Source organism: Paroedura picta, chromosome 1 (genome assembly GCF_049243985.1).
Source record: "Paroedura picta isolate Pp20150507F chromosome 1, Ppicta_v3.0, whole genome shotgun sequence".
Classification (NCBI taxonomy): Eukaryota; Metazoa; Chordata; class Lepidosauria; order Squamata; family Gekkonidae; genus Paroedura; species Paroedura picta.
Genome location: NC_135369.1, coordinates 42,317,789 through 42,332,789, shown reverse-complemented (window position 1 = coordinate 42,332,789; position 15,001 = coordinate 42,317,789). Strand labels below are relative to the sequence as shown.

General features: G+C 45.0%; 1 protein-coding gene across 3 annotated transcripts in view; it reads left to right on the top strand.

The window, feature by feature from the left end:
- The first annotated feature begins 213 nt into the window (after positions 1–213).
- NINL (ninein like) overlaps positions 214–15,001 on the top strand; it is a 50,517-nt gene continuing 35,729 nt past the window's right edge. For 2 of the 3 annotated variants that reach the window (XR_013230563.1, XM_077335369.1), the window contains exon 1: positions 214–513. The gene's annotated coding sequence lies outside the window, so the exon portion shown is untranslated. The remainder of the gene's footprint in view (positions 514–15,001) is intronic. The other variant, XM_077335358.1, reaches the window with a different exon arrangement.

Sequence of the window (15,001 nt, the reverse complement as noted above, 5' to 3'; positions counted from 1 at the left end):
CGTCTGTGTAGGGATGCCAGTGCTCGAGGCCAGAGGGCAGTGGTGCTGCTTCTGAGGCGGCGGCGTTTGCGTGTTGTTTGGCTTTCCCAGCCCTGCAGGCACCTGGCTGCGATCCCGCTGACTCCTCCAAACCAGCAGAGGATGCCAGCAGCGGATGGAGGCGGCCTTGGAAGGAGGCGGGGAGGGAGAGGCGCGCCACGAGCTCCACTCGCCCCTGGTGGTGCAGTCCCGGCGGGGCTGGGGGGACTCGTCTGCTCCTGGAGGGGGCCCGGGGCGGCCGGCGAATTGGATTGCTTGGCTAGCACGGCGCTCGTCGGGGCAGGAGTGGGCGCCGCTGGAGCGGGCCGTGCGGGCACGCGGCGGGTCTTGGCTGGGGCACACAAAGGGAGTTCAGGACGGGCGGAAAGTGGCCCCAGAAGTGCCTTCGAGGGAGACCGGCGGCGGCGGCTGCTGCTGCTCTGGGAATAGAAGGAACGCGGGCAGAAGCTGACGGGAGGAGAGGAAGGAAGAGAGGTGGGTGCTGTTCGGCCGCGCTTTGGAAGAGGCCCTTTAATGCAGCTCTCTGTGGTTACCTGTGTAGTGTCTTGGGGAAGAGCAAACTTGTTGAGCGTTTGTTTGTGGAGTGCAGGAATCCTCTCCCCTGCTGTGCTGCCGCAGGGTGACCGGAATGTGCGCTTGTCTTTTGTTTAAGCAAGGAAACGGCTCTTCTTCGTCTTCCTTTTAGCTTAACCCAGACCCTGCAGCCCCTTAGCACCTGTTTCTCCATGGCTTCTTTAAAAGTTTGGTCTCCCGGTAGACCTCAATTCTTATTTCATATTTGATTATATTTTGCCCATAGCTGTCTTTATGCTTTTCAGCTTTCCAACCCGGCTGTATCTTAAATGCTGCATTCCTTCCCATCTGTCTTTGTAGCATTGTAAATTAAGAGTCCAGTGGCACTTTGAAGACCAGCAATTTTTTAATTCAAGGTATGAGCTTTTGTGAACATGCACGCTTTCTCATTTGAGGAAGGGTGTGTGCACACGAAAGCTCATACCTTGAATTAAAAATGTGTTGGTCTTAAAAGATGCCACAGGATACTACATTTGCTTGCTTCAGACCAACATGGCTACCCAGTTGAACTTGTAGCATTTTGTCTCTTGTGATATCTGGAAGCCTGCTCTTTAAAAACCAGGAGACAGAGGCAGTGCTTATCTGTTCTAGAAATCTTTCAAAACTCATGTACCGGTTAATGTGTTTTCAGTGCAGGAAGTGTTGGTAGTTGCCTGCCCAGTTTCTTTTTTTTGAAAATAAATGTTTGCCAAAACCACACACCTCTCACATCAGTTCTAATTTAAAATTGCATGACCTGCCTTATAGGTTATAGCCCCTTACCACTGGGAACAAAATTAGAAGACTGTGATCCACAAATCTTTTATGCTGGAGTTCTTGAAACTTAATCTGTTTTACCTAAATAAAAAGCCCTGTTCTTACCTAGAAGGAGGAGGAGTTTGCTGTTATTTCCTACTTTTCAGTACCTGAAGGATTCTCAAAGCAGCTTACAATTGCCTCCCCTTCATCTTCTTACAATAGACACTGGTAAGCTAGGTGAGGCTGAGAAAGCTGTGACTGGCCCAAGGCCACCCAACTGGCTGCATGTGGAAGACTGGGGAGTCATACCTGTCTTTTCAGATTACAGCCTGCCGCTCTTAACCACTACACCAAGCTTATTCTTTTCACCTATAGATGCAGACCAGTTTTCCACATCTATCAGACAGCTGCTAACTATTCATATTGATGAATATATGCTATTTCCTTACTTTTTCAGCCTGCCCCATGATTAGGAGTAAACTCATTCATTTGCTGCATTTATGTATTATTGTTCCTCCAAGAAGCTTTGAGTAGGATTTTATCCTTGCAATAAGTCAAAAAACAAATGTTCACATCCTCCTTAAGCGTAAGAAAGAAAAGTGTGCTATGCTGCCTCCTTGCCTTTTTTTCACTGCCAACAAAGGCTGTCACCTTAGTTGGGCCTGAAGAACAGGATGGCTTAGTTGTCTATGGTAGGATGACAGAGTGTGCCGGGGTCGCTCTGAGGTAAAAGAAGATCCTTTAAAATAAACATAGACCTAGCCACACAATTTTCTCACTCGCCACTTAGATCAATAACTTCCAGGATACTTAATTTCCCAAGTTGCCACCTAGGGATGGGAGTAGGGTTGCCGGATCCAGGAGCCGGAGGAGGACAGCGACCTCAGTGGGGTACAATGCCATAGAGTCCATCCTCCAAAGCATTCATTGTCTCCAGAGGAGATAAGGTTGCCAGGTCTACTGATCCAGGTAGGAGTCCACTGCTTTCCAGATGTACCTCACCCCTCCCAAACTCCCCTGAAACTGGAAGAACATTGTGAGGATTGTTGTGGGGAAATGCAGCAAACTCTATAATAGAGTTGTGTTCAAAAGCCCCCCCCCCCCACATCACCAGTGTTGCTTCTGGGTGAGGTCAGCATGTTGTGGCACTCCTCCCCATTCCTGGAATGCTCCTGCTCATCACCTGCCAGCAGTGTTGAAGGGCCTGGCAGTGTCAAAGCATTGTGAGTGTCCTGCATAGTGCAGGTGGTTGGACTAGATGACCCAGGAGATCCCTTCAAACTGGATTATTCTATGACTAGTAAAAAAAGCCCATTTGTAAAAATGGGCTTTGAAAGGGGAGTATGGGCAAGGGAGACAGGCGGGCACAGGAAGCCACCCATCCCGATCAATGAGAGGCACCCTGGCGGGAGTGGTCTGGGCGGGCCTGGTAAGGAAGGGTAGGCGAAAGGCGGCAGCGACTGACCTTGCAGGGACCCTGGGTGCTGAGGCCGGCGCGGCAGGCGGGCAAGTCGCGATTGCAGGCGGGCAAGTCTCGGCGTCGGGTGTGGTCCGGTGTCCATGGCGGGCCTGGGGGAGGCAGTAGCGAGGCTGAGGGGTGGTGGGCAGCGAGGCGACGGGGAGGGCGGCGCAGTAGCGGGATGGCGCGCGTGCGTGTTAGAGGGGTGGGGCAGGGCTGCGTTGGGGAAGGGAACCAGGCATGCGCCGGAGTCCGCGCATGCCTGGTTCAGTCTAGTGCTGTGGCGGCGGCCGTGAAGGACGCGCGGCCTAGCCACAGCGCTATCGGCAAGGCAGAAAAGGGCGTTGGAGGGGCAGGAGGAAGGTAAGGACGGGCGGAGCGAGTGTGTTTCGGCCGGGGAAAGGGACGGGCGGGGTGGGGGTGGGAAAGGCGGGGATGGCTTACCTTTGAGAGGGCTGTAGCGACGGCGGGCAGCTCCTTGGGCGTGTTGTTCGCGGCGGGCGGGTCCTTCGGCGGGCAGCTCTTTCGCGGCGTGCGGCTCCGGAGGCTCCTTTGCGGCGGGCAGGGTGTCTTGTTCGCGGCGGTTCTCTCCCCGTTTTTTTTTTTTTTTTTGAGTCTGGGAGTCCCCCTGCGGCGGGCCGAGCGGCGGTTCTCGCTGTTTTTTTTTTCTTTGAGTCCGGGAGTTCCCCCAGGCGGCGGTCGGAGCGGCGCGTCTCTGTTTTTGTTTTTTTTTGGTGTCCGGGAGTCCCCCTGCGGCGGGCCGAGCGGCGGTTCTCTCCCCGGTTTTTTTTTTTTTTGAGTCTGGGAGTCCCCCAGGCGGCGGTCGGAGCGGCGCGTCCCTTTTAATTTTTTTTTTTGGAGTCCGGGAGTCCCACTGCGGCGGGCCGAGCGGCGGTTCTCTCCCCGGGTGTTTTTTTTTGAGTCTGGGAGTCCCCCAGGCGGCGGTCGGAGCGGCGCGTCCCTTTTAATTTTTTTTTTTTTGGAGTCCGGGAGTCCCACTGCGGCGGGCCGAGCGGCGGTTCTCTCCCCGTTTTTTTTTTTTTTTGAGTCTGGGAGTCCCCCTGCGGCGGGCCGAGCGGCGGTTCTCGCTGTTTTTTTTTTCTTTGAGTCCGGGATTCCCCCAGGCCGCGGCCCGAGCGGCGGGTCTTTTTTTTTCTTCAAGGCATCGGTGGGTTCCCCCAGGCGGCGGCCTGACGCGGCGGGAGGCGCTTCGCGCCTCTCGCCGCGTCAGGCCGCCGGACAGGGAGCCCCCGGCAGCCGCGCTCCGCGCGACTGCCGGGGGCTCCCTCAGGCGGCGGCCTGACGCGGCAAGAGGCGCTTCGCGCCTCTCGCCGCGTCAGGCCGCCGGGGGCTCCATCAGGCGGTGGCCTGACGCGGCAAGAGGCGCTTCGCGCCTCTCGCCGCGTCAGGCCGGGAGCAACTGCGAGCCGCGCTGCGCGCGGCTCGCAGTTCCTGGGGCTGGGAATCGGAGGGACCAATCGGCAGGCGCTTCGCGCCTGCCGATTGGTCCCTCCGATTGTCTGTCATGAGGAAGGGTCCAATCTGGACCCTTCCTCATCCCGGACTCATCCCGCCCCAGGACCCCTTACTGCTTTATTTAGTCCGTGGCGCCCGCGGCGCCACGGGCGGTTTACAGATTCTGTGATCTCTAAGGGGAAATGAACTTTGTAGCCCGGCAATGAGGTGTAATTCTGGGGGATCCCCATGAATTTTAGATCACAGCAACATATTTTTAAAACTTATCATTAAAGCATAGGAGTAAAATGTACACTCAATATTTACATCACAAAGCACCATAGGGTGGCATATAAATATTCAATTAAATAAATTGATATGGAGGGGGGCATTCGGTGATGATGTGCGACAGTAGTGAATTAAACGCTAAGAATCACTGATCTCTAAAAATGTAAGCAATGTGAAATTTATGACCGAAGAGAATCGGCCGTGTAGTGTTTGGTCGGATTATGAATGCTGGTTATAATGGACTGCTGTATTTTCTGAGTCTCTAGAAGCTTGTGGGAGCACTGATAATGCTAGCTAATATCTTAATTCCTCCACTGTGGCTGAAACAAAACAGGATAAAGTGGTATTTTGCAAGGCAGCTGGATCTCTCTACAATAAGGAATCGATTCCTTCTGATAACAAAGATCTGGGTAAGAGTCTCCCAGGAGCAGCACAGAAGCTTCTGTGCAAGATGAACTAATTAGAACAAGACAAGGTAGTTAGAGTTGCTGACCTTTTAAATTTGGCTGTCCATGTTAAGATGATAATGAATAATTGAATATTAAGTCTTTATATACTTACTTGGAAGAGAGCTTCATTAAACTTGGACATGTTCTTAAGGGAGCAGGCTGCAAAATTCCCCTCCAAGTATATCCCAAATATATCCATAAAGCTAATTATTTAGGTTGTGACCAAGATTTATTTGAAAGAATACTGTGAACTGCACTGAGACCATGGGATACAGGGAGATGTAAATGTAATTAAACATAGAAGCCCTAAAATATGTAGTATTTTGATTGATGGAACATTACAGCGTCTTGATAACTGTTTTATTGTGATAAGTTAATTTGGACTGGGCCCTACTCTATCACCTCAGTGGGTATAAAGAAAAAACAGTTCAAGCAATAGGGCCAAAAAGAGAGGCACTCTGACCTTTGTATGCAAAGCGAATATGTATAAAAGGAAGTGCAACAACCATTCACAGCAGTGGTAATCAATAAGAATATAATACTTCTATTTTTGCTGTGTTAATAACACCTGTCAGGAGGGAGAATCCATGGTCCCAAAAGAAAGGAGGACAAAATTCACAATGGGGCAGTTCTGAGTATTCTTAAGATTAATGAAGGCTGAATACACCCTAAGTAGTTGAAAGTTTAAAAGTAGGTAATGAATGTAACAAGACAGCTATCTTCCCCAATTTGTACATTATGTATTATTACTTCAGACTTTTAATACGTAGATCTTTCGGTTTTGGTGCCCTGGCAAGACCTGCTTACTTTCCAAAGCATTTTGCTGATGTGAGCTTCTAAATTTTGTCAGGTTTTTATGTTGGCGGCAGCCCCCCCCCCACTTGCTGTGGGAGATTGGGAGCGGGTGGCCAGCCCCCTCCTGATTCCACAAACTCTCGCCACGCAGAGCAGGTAGGTGGCAGCAGACCATGCCCCCTCCCCCCCTGCCAGCAGATCCAGAGACAGGCTTTCATGGTGGACCCTGCTGGTGAGAAAGTTGGACAGCATCTTGGGAGGCTGCCAGCACTCCCTGTCCTGCACAGAGGCAGAGAGGCCAGCAAGAAATGTGGGCAGCAGCATTAGAAGCTACTGGCACTCCCTGCCCTGAGTGGAGGTAGGCAAGCGGTGAAAATGGTGGGCCCCCATGGTGGTGGTAAGGCAGCACATGGATTGTGGTAGAGGGGGGGCAGGGAAGAGCTTATGCTTGGCTCGCAGTGAGGGAGTCTCTCCGGCACTCTCCGACAGCATGCCAGCTCTTCTGAGTGGCCCTTCAGGGAAGGCCCCCCCAGGGTCAATCAGGGGCCCTCCACATTGTCAGAAGTTCCCATCACATCACATATTATTATATACATGATGATGATGATGCTGTTCTGGATTTAAGAAGCATTGTGCAGTTGTGCATTCTATACTATGGTTTGGGCGTATCCTATTAAACTGATGGTTCAGGACATTCCAGAGAGAAATCTCCTTGAACAATGCAATATGCAGTTCACTACTAACAGTTGTAGTGATGGATCAGTGGCCTAGATGGCTCTAAAGCAGGCTTTCTCACCCAGGGTTTCATGACACTCTGGGTTTTCCTGATGGCCCTGGAAGGATTTCTTGAATGGGTGGGAGTTAATTAATTTTTTAAGAATGTTGAAATGTGTCAGGGGTTTCTCAATTGTAAAAAAGTTGATAAAGGCTGCTCTAAAGGGAGACTGAACTCCCCAGAGGCACTATGAGCTGCATGGGAGCTGGCAGCAGTGAAGGCCTCATGTCCTATTAATGAGCTTCCTGAAGGCACTAGATTGGCCTTTGCGGGAAACAGGATTTTAGTCTTGATGGATTCAAGGATGGTCCAGTTAGGCTTTTCCTACATTCTCTTGTCTTTTACATTTTATTTGTTCTTAGGTGTGAAGTCGTGTCCGACCCATCGCAACCCCATGGATAATGATCCTCCAGGCTTTCCTGTCCCCTACCATTCCCCAGAGTCCATTTAAGTTCACTGCTTCAGTGCTCCTGCTGCTGCTTCAGTGACTCCATCCAGCCACCTCATTCTCTGTCGTCCCCTTCTTCTTTTGCCCTCAAATCGCTCCCAGCATTAGGCTCTTCTCCAGGGAGTCCTTCCTTCTCATGAGGTGGCCGAAATATTTGAGTTTCATCTTCAGGATCTGGCCTTCTAAAGAGCAGTCAGGGCTGATCTCCTCTAGGACTGACTGGTTTGTTCGCCTTGCAGTCCAAGGGACTCGCAAGAGTCTTCTCCAGCACCAGAGTTCAAAAGCCTCAGTTCTTTGACGCTCGGTCTTCCTTATGGTCCAACTTTCACAGCCATACATTGCAACTGGGAAGACCATAGCCTTGACTAGACACACTTTTGTTGGCAGGGTGATGTCTCTGCTTTCTAGGATGCTGTCTAAATTTGCCATAGCTTTCCCCCCCAGGAGCAAGCATCTTTTCATTTCTTTGCTGCAATCCCCATCTGCAGTGATTTTGGAGCCCAGGAAAATAAAATCTGTCACAACCTCCATTTCTTCCCCATCTACATTACATTTTATTCTATAGCTTAATCAAAGGGCCTTAAGTTTTCCAAATGTGGGCTGTTTCATTGTTCTCTCCAAAATGGAAACCTGTTCTAGCAGTATCAAAGCTCAAAGATAGATTCAAATGAGTAGCCATGTTGGTCTGAAGTAGCACAATAAAATCAGAATCCAGTAGCACCTTTAAGACCAACAAAGATTTATTCAAGGCATTGAATAAATCTTTGTTGGTCTTAAAGGTGCTACTGGACTCTGATTTCAAAGCTTTCAAAATGTTTATTCCTCTTAAGTGTGCGTAAAAAAATTTTTTTTAAAGAAATCTTTAAAAAATATTGTATCACACCAATGTAACTGTACTTCAGTCTGGAGTATTGTGTCTGGTTTTAAGCACCAGATTTCAAGAAAACTGAAGACAAATTGGAATAAAGTCAAAGACCATCAAAGGAATGGAAAACAGGTCCTGTGAGGAAAGTCTGAAAGAACTGCATGTATTTTGCCTAGAAAAAGGGAAAGAGAAACATGACTGTACTCTTTGGATTTCTGAAGGGCTGTCACTTGGCAGTGGGCACCCTGTGGCTCCAGAAAGCAAGACTGGTTCTAAAGACAGTAAGATTTCAGGAAAGTTTCATAAGGGTGAGAATGGTTTAACAATTTAATCAATTAAACCGCAGGGAGAGGGGCACTCACTGGGGGTCCAAGCAGACTCTAGACAACCATCTGTTGGATGTTCTACCTTTTAGATTTCCTGTATTGAGCAGGGATTTGACTAGTTATCCCTATAAGGCCCTCCCCACTGCAGGACTCTATATGTAGCACGAGTTCAAGTGCAGTGATTTAAGTTACTGGTGGCACCCAAGCTCATATTGGAATGAGAGAAAGACAGCCTTGTCAAACTGGATCCTCTGACTGGGAGACGACTTAAAATGATGTCTGTTTGTAGAATGCTTGTGTAGTAACTAAGAATCAGTCTTCGGTAAATTTCATTCTACGTGTTTAAGGTTTTGCAAGTGAAAAATATGAAACAGTAATCGCCTGTTGCATGTAATGAAAATGAAATTTCTCATTGTTCTGGGGTAAGTGGCTTGACAATGGATAAGTACTGCTTGCTTTAAAACTTAAAAACATTATATTTCTGGGTGTACTTACACTTGTTACTTTATCCTTATCTCTACATGTTGACCTACATTTCGGGTTTGTCAAGTATGTAAGTCAGGCATTGGTGATAGCAGTAGAGGTCAGATTTGGCAGTATTAGAACTTGGTGTTCCTCTGTGATGGTATTCACTGTCTGGGAAATGCTTCATTTTTTAAGCGGCCTATTGGTCCAGTAGTCCGTTTTAAATGAGTCAGTGAGTTCTGTCCTGCTTGGATTGCTCCCAGCATTTGCTCAGAAAGCTTATATGTTACCTTCATTCTTGGCTAAGAAGAGAAATATGCTGAGGAGTGATAGAACTGGTAAGAAAATAATCTCTTTCCAACCCCTACCCATTTCCTGCTGTGGAACTATACTCTCCACATTCAAATATTTATTTTCTCCTGGATCATGTGGCCAAAGACATTTGTTTGCAATCATGTCTTGGAGTAGCTTGTTTAATGTAAAAATTGCAGGTGTTTTAAAATAGATGGTCCTATGGACAGGAAATTGAATGTTTACATCTTCTGTATTCCTTCCTCAATCCACTGCTATGCAGAGAATATGTAAGGACTTTTTACTTTTAATACATTCTCTATTATTTTGAATGCTGGTAGTTGATCTTGGAGGAGGGAGCTGACTCAATTGTGTTGCTTTTCGTTGGCCCCCACCAAATGCCTGGCAGAAGAGTTCCGTTTTGGAAGCCCTTAGAAACTGAGCCGGCTTCTGAAGGGCCTGCACCTTTCCAGGAACTCATTTCCCCAAGTGGTTCAGGCCAGATGTATATCTTGAAAACCAGGGATCACCAGCTGGTTCATATTGGCAGGGCGCAAGGCTAAGGTGACCAGATTTTAACATTGGTAAAGCGGTACACCATTGACCGGCGGGGGGGGGGTTCTTAATTACAAATTTGGTCTATATGGAGCAACAAAAAGTTTCATAGAATGCAAAAATAGTATTATAATATATATTATAATATATATATTATAATATATAATTATAATATATAATATATATATATATAATATATATTTTTTAATTTCAACATAAGTACAATTTGCCAGGTGCCCCCAGATGTCCCTCCAAAAGTGGAACAATCTGGTCACTTTATGCAAGGTACTAATCAGTTGGTGGCAGTGAACTGAAAAAGAGGTTGACTCAGAACTGTTGCTGTGCTCCTAAGTGCAGTGCTCATGGATCAGCAGGACTGTTCCACCATAGGGGATCTCAGGAAAAAAAGGGAGACAGTTCTGTCCTGCAGACGTTCTGCTTGTAGAACTTTGGGTTCAACCCACCTCTTTAAATGAGTGAATAGTTGATGGAGAATTAATATTTAAACCTGGATGTGGTGTTATACAGATCTAATGGTACAAAGAGATATTAAAGCTGCTAGATCTGCTCATGTGCTTTGATGGCTTTAATCTGTCTTAATACTTGAGTTGTTTTTAAAAAAATAAACTCAAGCCATTTTGAAAATTACATGGTGACAGCAGGCAATAAATAGCTTAAATAATTCTAAATGGCAGTTGAGAGACTGAAAACACTGGATAGCAGGTTGCAGTACTTTTGCTGTGTAGAAAGGAAAGATGTCAAGTGTGTGTTTAAAAAGTAGTACACAGAAGATGGAAAACTGCAGTGTAAGAAGATGGATAGGATTGGGAGCAGGCAAAGCCCAGTGAGCTGAGGCATAACCAAGGAGTTTACATAGTACTGGAAATGCTGGTGGAAAACTACAGGAAAGGCTCATTTGGTCACTAGGGATGAAACCTAAGAAGATCCTCTTAGTTTCCATTAAAAGGGCATATAACTGTGAAAGCCTCTCTGCTTCCCACTTGTACCAATTTGGGTGTACTTTGCTGGCTCCCTAGGTCTCGTGTGGCCTAACTCTTGGGGTTGGTTGCTTCGCCATATGTTGCATTCACTTGCACGCACCTGCATCATCTTGTTAAATAAACAGATTTTAATACTTTACAAAATATTTTATATGGGTACGTACTCTGTGGAAGTCGTAACTGATCATGGTTCCCTTCAGCATGTCCATACATTGGGAGACTAGTCAAGTTTTATTTTCTGAAGGAGTGTACATAATCTAGTATGCCAGCCTGCTGTTATTGGGCGTCCTGATCTTGCTGACTTCAACATGTCAAAATCTCTTTGAACCTAGGTACCTGGAGAGGTGGGACTTGGTTTTTCTATAAATAAACACTAGATTTATGCACATGTGCAAAAGAAACGTCCCCAGATAGTGTTCTTTCTGCTGCAGGAAACATGTGATGTGCCATCATCAATGAAGGAACAGTATAGTGCTGAGTCTTCATGGTGCTATTGCTTCTTTTTTTTTGGGGGGGGTTGTAGTCTCCAGGATGCTCAAGGGGGTATGCTAAATGTGCATTAATATTTGAATGTGGAAAAGGAGGTGTGTATATGTTTTTATAAAACTTTATGGGCCTTAATGGTTAAACATCCCAGCCTTTAGCATGAACACTGAATTGTCTTACTATATAGGGAGGGATCCCAGTAATTACTCAGCTTTCTTGCAATGGTGCTTTTGTTGTTTCCTGCTAAAAGATTACTTGCAGATGGTCAAATGTCCCTGGCTGTCCTGATTTTAAGAAGATAAGCAATTAGTCCTCAGGTTGCTAGGCGATACATAAACATTAGGGCTCATTACCCTACATCTTACCATGTTTACTCAAAAGAGAGAAGACCCTGAATCTAAGATGACTTCCGCCTCCCTCAAAAAACTGAACATAACTGGAACTTGTATGCAATGGTGTACCTGGGGAAAAACTTGTTTTGCATTTCAACACATACGTCCATCTATCATCCCATGTCCTTTTCAGTTGTTTCTTGCAGTGCATATTTAGTTCTAAAACCTGCTCAGTTTTGTTTGTATGTAAATAATCTGTAATTTTCTTATGTTTTATTGGTTAAATCTTTGTTTGTGCTTGTGGTACTAATACTTTGTTGTTCTCCTAAGCCAGTTACCTTCTAGGGAGAGTGAGAGATCACCAGAGCAGGTGGCAGCATGCTTGGCTGCTGGAGGACAGCACGGCACAGCTGCTGCAGAACTTTGCATATAAATAGTGCTATTGAGTTAAATGCAGGATCTGTGACTCTTTAATTACTTGCATAAGGCACCCCAAAACATTCTCTGTCTTTAAAATGGGAAGAAAGCTTCACATGCTTTGTGGTCAGGATAACATTGCAAGATCTGCTGTCAGAAATAAATGCCTTACTGAGGCATTTATACAAATGTTGAAGCCAAGATCAACTGCACTCGGTCAGGTCAGTGATCTAGCTATCCTGGCTCTGTGTCTCAGACAGAGGTTAAACTTGGATGTTTTCAGAGATGCTTGATAGTTTGGATGCTGCTAGCATACCTTGGTGTAGCAGTTAGGACTGTGGACTTCTAATCTGGTGAGCCGTGTTTGGTTCCCTGCTCCCCCACATGCAGCCATCTGGGTGATCCTGGGCTCACCACAGCATTGATAAAACTGTTCTGACCGAGTAGTAACATCAGGTTTCTTTCAGCCTCGCCTACCTCACAGGGTGTCTGTTGTGGGGAGAGGGAAGGGAAGATGATTGTAAGCTGCTTTGAGACTCCTTCAGGTAGAGAAAAGCACCATATAAGAACCAACTCTTCTTCTGTAGGAGAGTCCTTGCATAGCTAGCAGGTAGCTTTCGTTTATTTTCATTTATTTTATTTTAATATTTAATATTACTGAAGACCTCCATAAATCAGGAGACTGAATTATTTTTGATACTTGGATTCAAGTTCCTAAGTTTATTCTCTTTCCCTCTGCTTTCCATTAGTGTTTTGCCGGCCTGTACCAAGAGAAACTGGACATACAGACAACATACAATTGGGACAGAACTACTTATCTTAGTGTTATTCTGACTCAGGTCTTGAACACATATTGGGATAGTGCTGGAAGCAGGGGGTTAGATTGGTTTGTACAGTTTTGAAAGCAGTTATGGCTCACAGGTAGAGCAATGTTTATTGGCTATTTTAAAGTCTAACTTTTTTACTGAGACTCAAGGCAGATTACAAAATATTTAAATAATGCAATAAAAACTCAGTAAGGCAAAAATATTTTTGTGTGTCTGTTCAGAAGGTTCCAGATTCAGGCCATGGCATTTCTAACTGCGTATTCTCCAGTATATGAAATTGCAGAAACATATTTCTTTGCTTAAGATCTGAGGAGCTGCTGCCAAACTCAGTGGTCTGATGGGTATAAAGTAGTTTCATGAGCTTAATAGGAAAACACTTTAGAAATAGTTAATATTTAAATGACAGGACAACTGATGCAAGTTAAACTGTTGGGAAAGCTTAACTGCAAGAGAGGCTTAATATTCGCTAAAGCTGTCTATAGAGATTTTAGTGTCTTCTCTCTAAAATGTCTTCAAAATATGCTATGGCTGTAATTCAAATGTGTGAAAACATTAATTAGTTAGTTTAGTTATTCTTACATGGATCATAATAAGTTTGCTTTTTTCATAACTCTTCAGGGGACAAAAAAGCTTTGGGTTACTAAGACCCGGATTGCCAGTTACACATTTTTGGCATAGACATGCACCCTGTTGGTTAGCTTAAAAGCAGAATTAATCCTCAACTTCTCAAATTAGTGCCAGCTGTTGTATAGACAGGAATACTTGCGGGAAGGAAATTCTTGGCGATAACAAACTAAAATATGCCTCGACTGTGCTTCAAGAAGTTCAGTGACTATGGAAAGTTTCTGATTTCCATTTTGTAACTAGCTTTTCCAGTTACCATTCTGACCAGTAATAGCCACATCAACTTTGACTCCTTAGAAAAACTTTTTTTTAGAAGTATGTTCACAGCAAAACCAAAAAAACACAGGCTATGGAATAACTTTAATTGAAAGTTGCTCATAACTTTTATTTTAGAAAAACTAAGAAGCTTGCTTTGTAAAATGAGGGAGAGAGATAAAATAACATTCCCAATCTTGGAAAAAAATTATCTACATTCCATTCTTATGTAATGATTTGTGCCTCACTGGGAAACAGGAGCATGCAGAGCAATGAAACAAGTACCTAAAACAGCACAAATAGAAAAGAATCAGCAAAATTTTTTAGCATGGGAGTGATGGATGAGAGGCAGAGGCCTGTTGCTTTTGGAGGCGGAAAAGGAAAGCATGGTGGGGTGTTCGAGTTTGTTTATATAAATGATGACATTGTTGTTTTACTTCTCCCTACCCCCATTTCTCATATCTGCGACTTCATTCATGTCCTCCAGACATTAATGTAAACTCAGAATTACTTTTAAAATGTTACTATTGTATCTAGTCAAGAATATCTGCTTGGTTCATCTGTTGCAAGTAGCTTTTTTCGAGAGGAAAGAGGAAGAATTTATGAGAAAGTATATAGATTCTAGTAGGTTAATCGATAACCGAATAAAATTTTGTTCCATGTCCAAGTTTTGTTTCACTCTGTTCTAAACTTCGTTTGATTTCAACATTAAAACATCTCTTTAAATTTTAAATGGTAACAATACTAACAACATTTGAAGTTTTCCCTGTCAATATTTTTCCCCAGCAAACCGAGGTTTGCAAGGAACTCATATTGCTAGACTAATTTTGGTTCTTAAAAAAACAAAAAACAAAAATCAGAAATTGACAATATGGGGAAAGCAATCCTGAAGCTTGTTTACCGATGAAGAGGGGAGAATCACTGATGTTTTTCTAAGATGGCAACCAGATACTAAATGCAGCTTGAAGAATCTTTACCGTTTCAGAAAACAAACCCGGCGTGAAACTGACTAGTAAGGAGAGACCAACCATGCAGCACAAGGCAGGTAGTTAAGGAGTTGCCTCCAAGGTAAAGAGTGGAAGGGGGAATCTTGGGAATCATTATACTTTTGCCTTCACTGTGGGAGCAAAGTAATCGGGAAAACTGCCACAAAACCACTCTCAGAAAATTTCAGAAAACAGCAAATGGAAAGTGCACTGAGTGCTGAAGGGAGGAAAGGCCACACAGAAAACAAAAAAGAAAGCATGACACATATGCACAGTGAAAGGATGAAATGGAGAAGGAAAAAGAAAACTCGATGGGAATGCATGATGAAAGTGAAGGAAATCACCAATGCATAAAAGTGCCAGGTGCCCATATACATGCAATCCCTGGGCAAGGACAGTCTGGTTGCTGCCACAAGTCCTGGACTCCATGACAGGATGAATTTTTAACAATCTGATTGTGTAAACTATCTTAAGGATCATATGCTTGAAAAACAGTGCATGGATCTTTAAAATACATAATTAGAGGTTTTATTCCCCCCCCCCTTTCCCTAT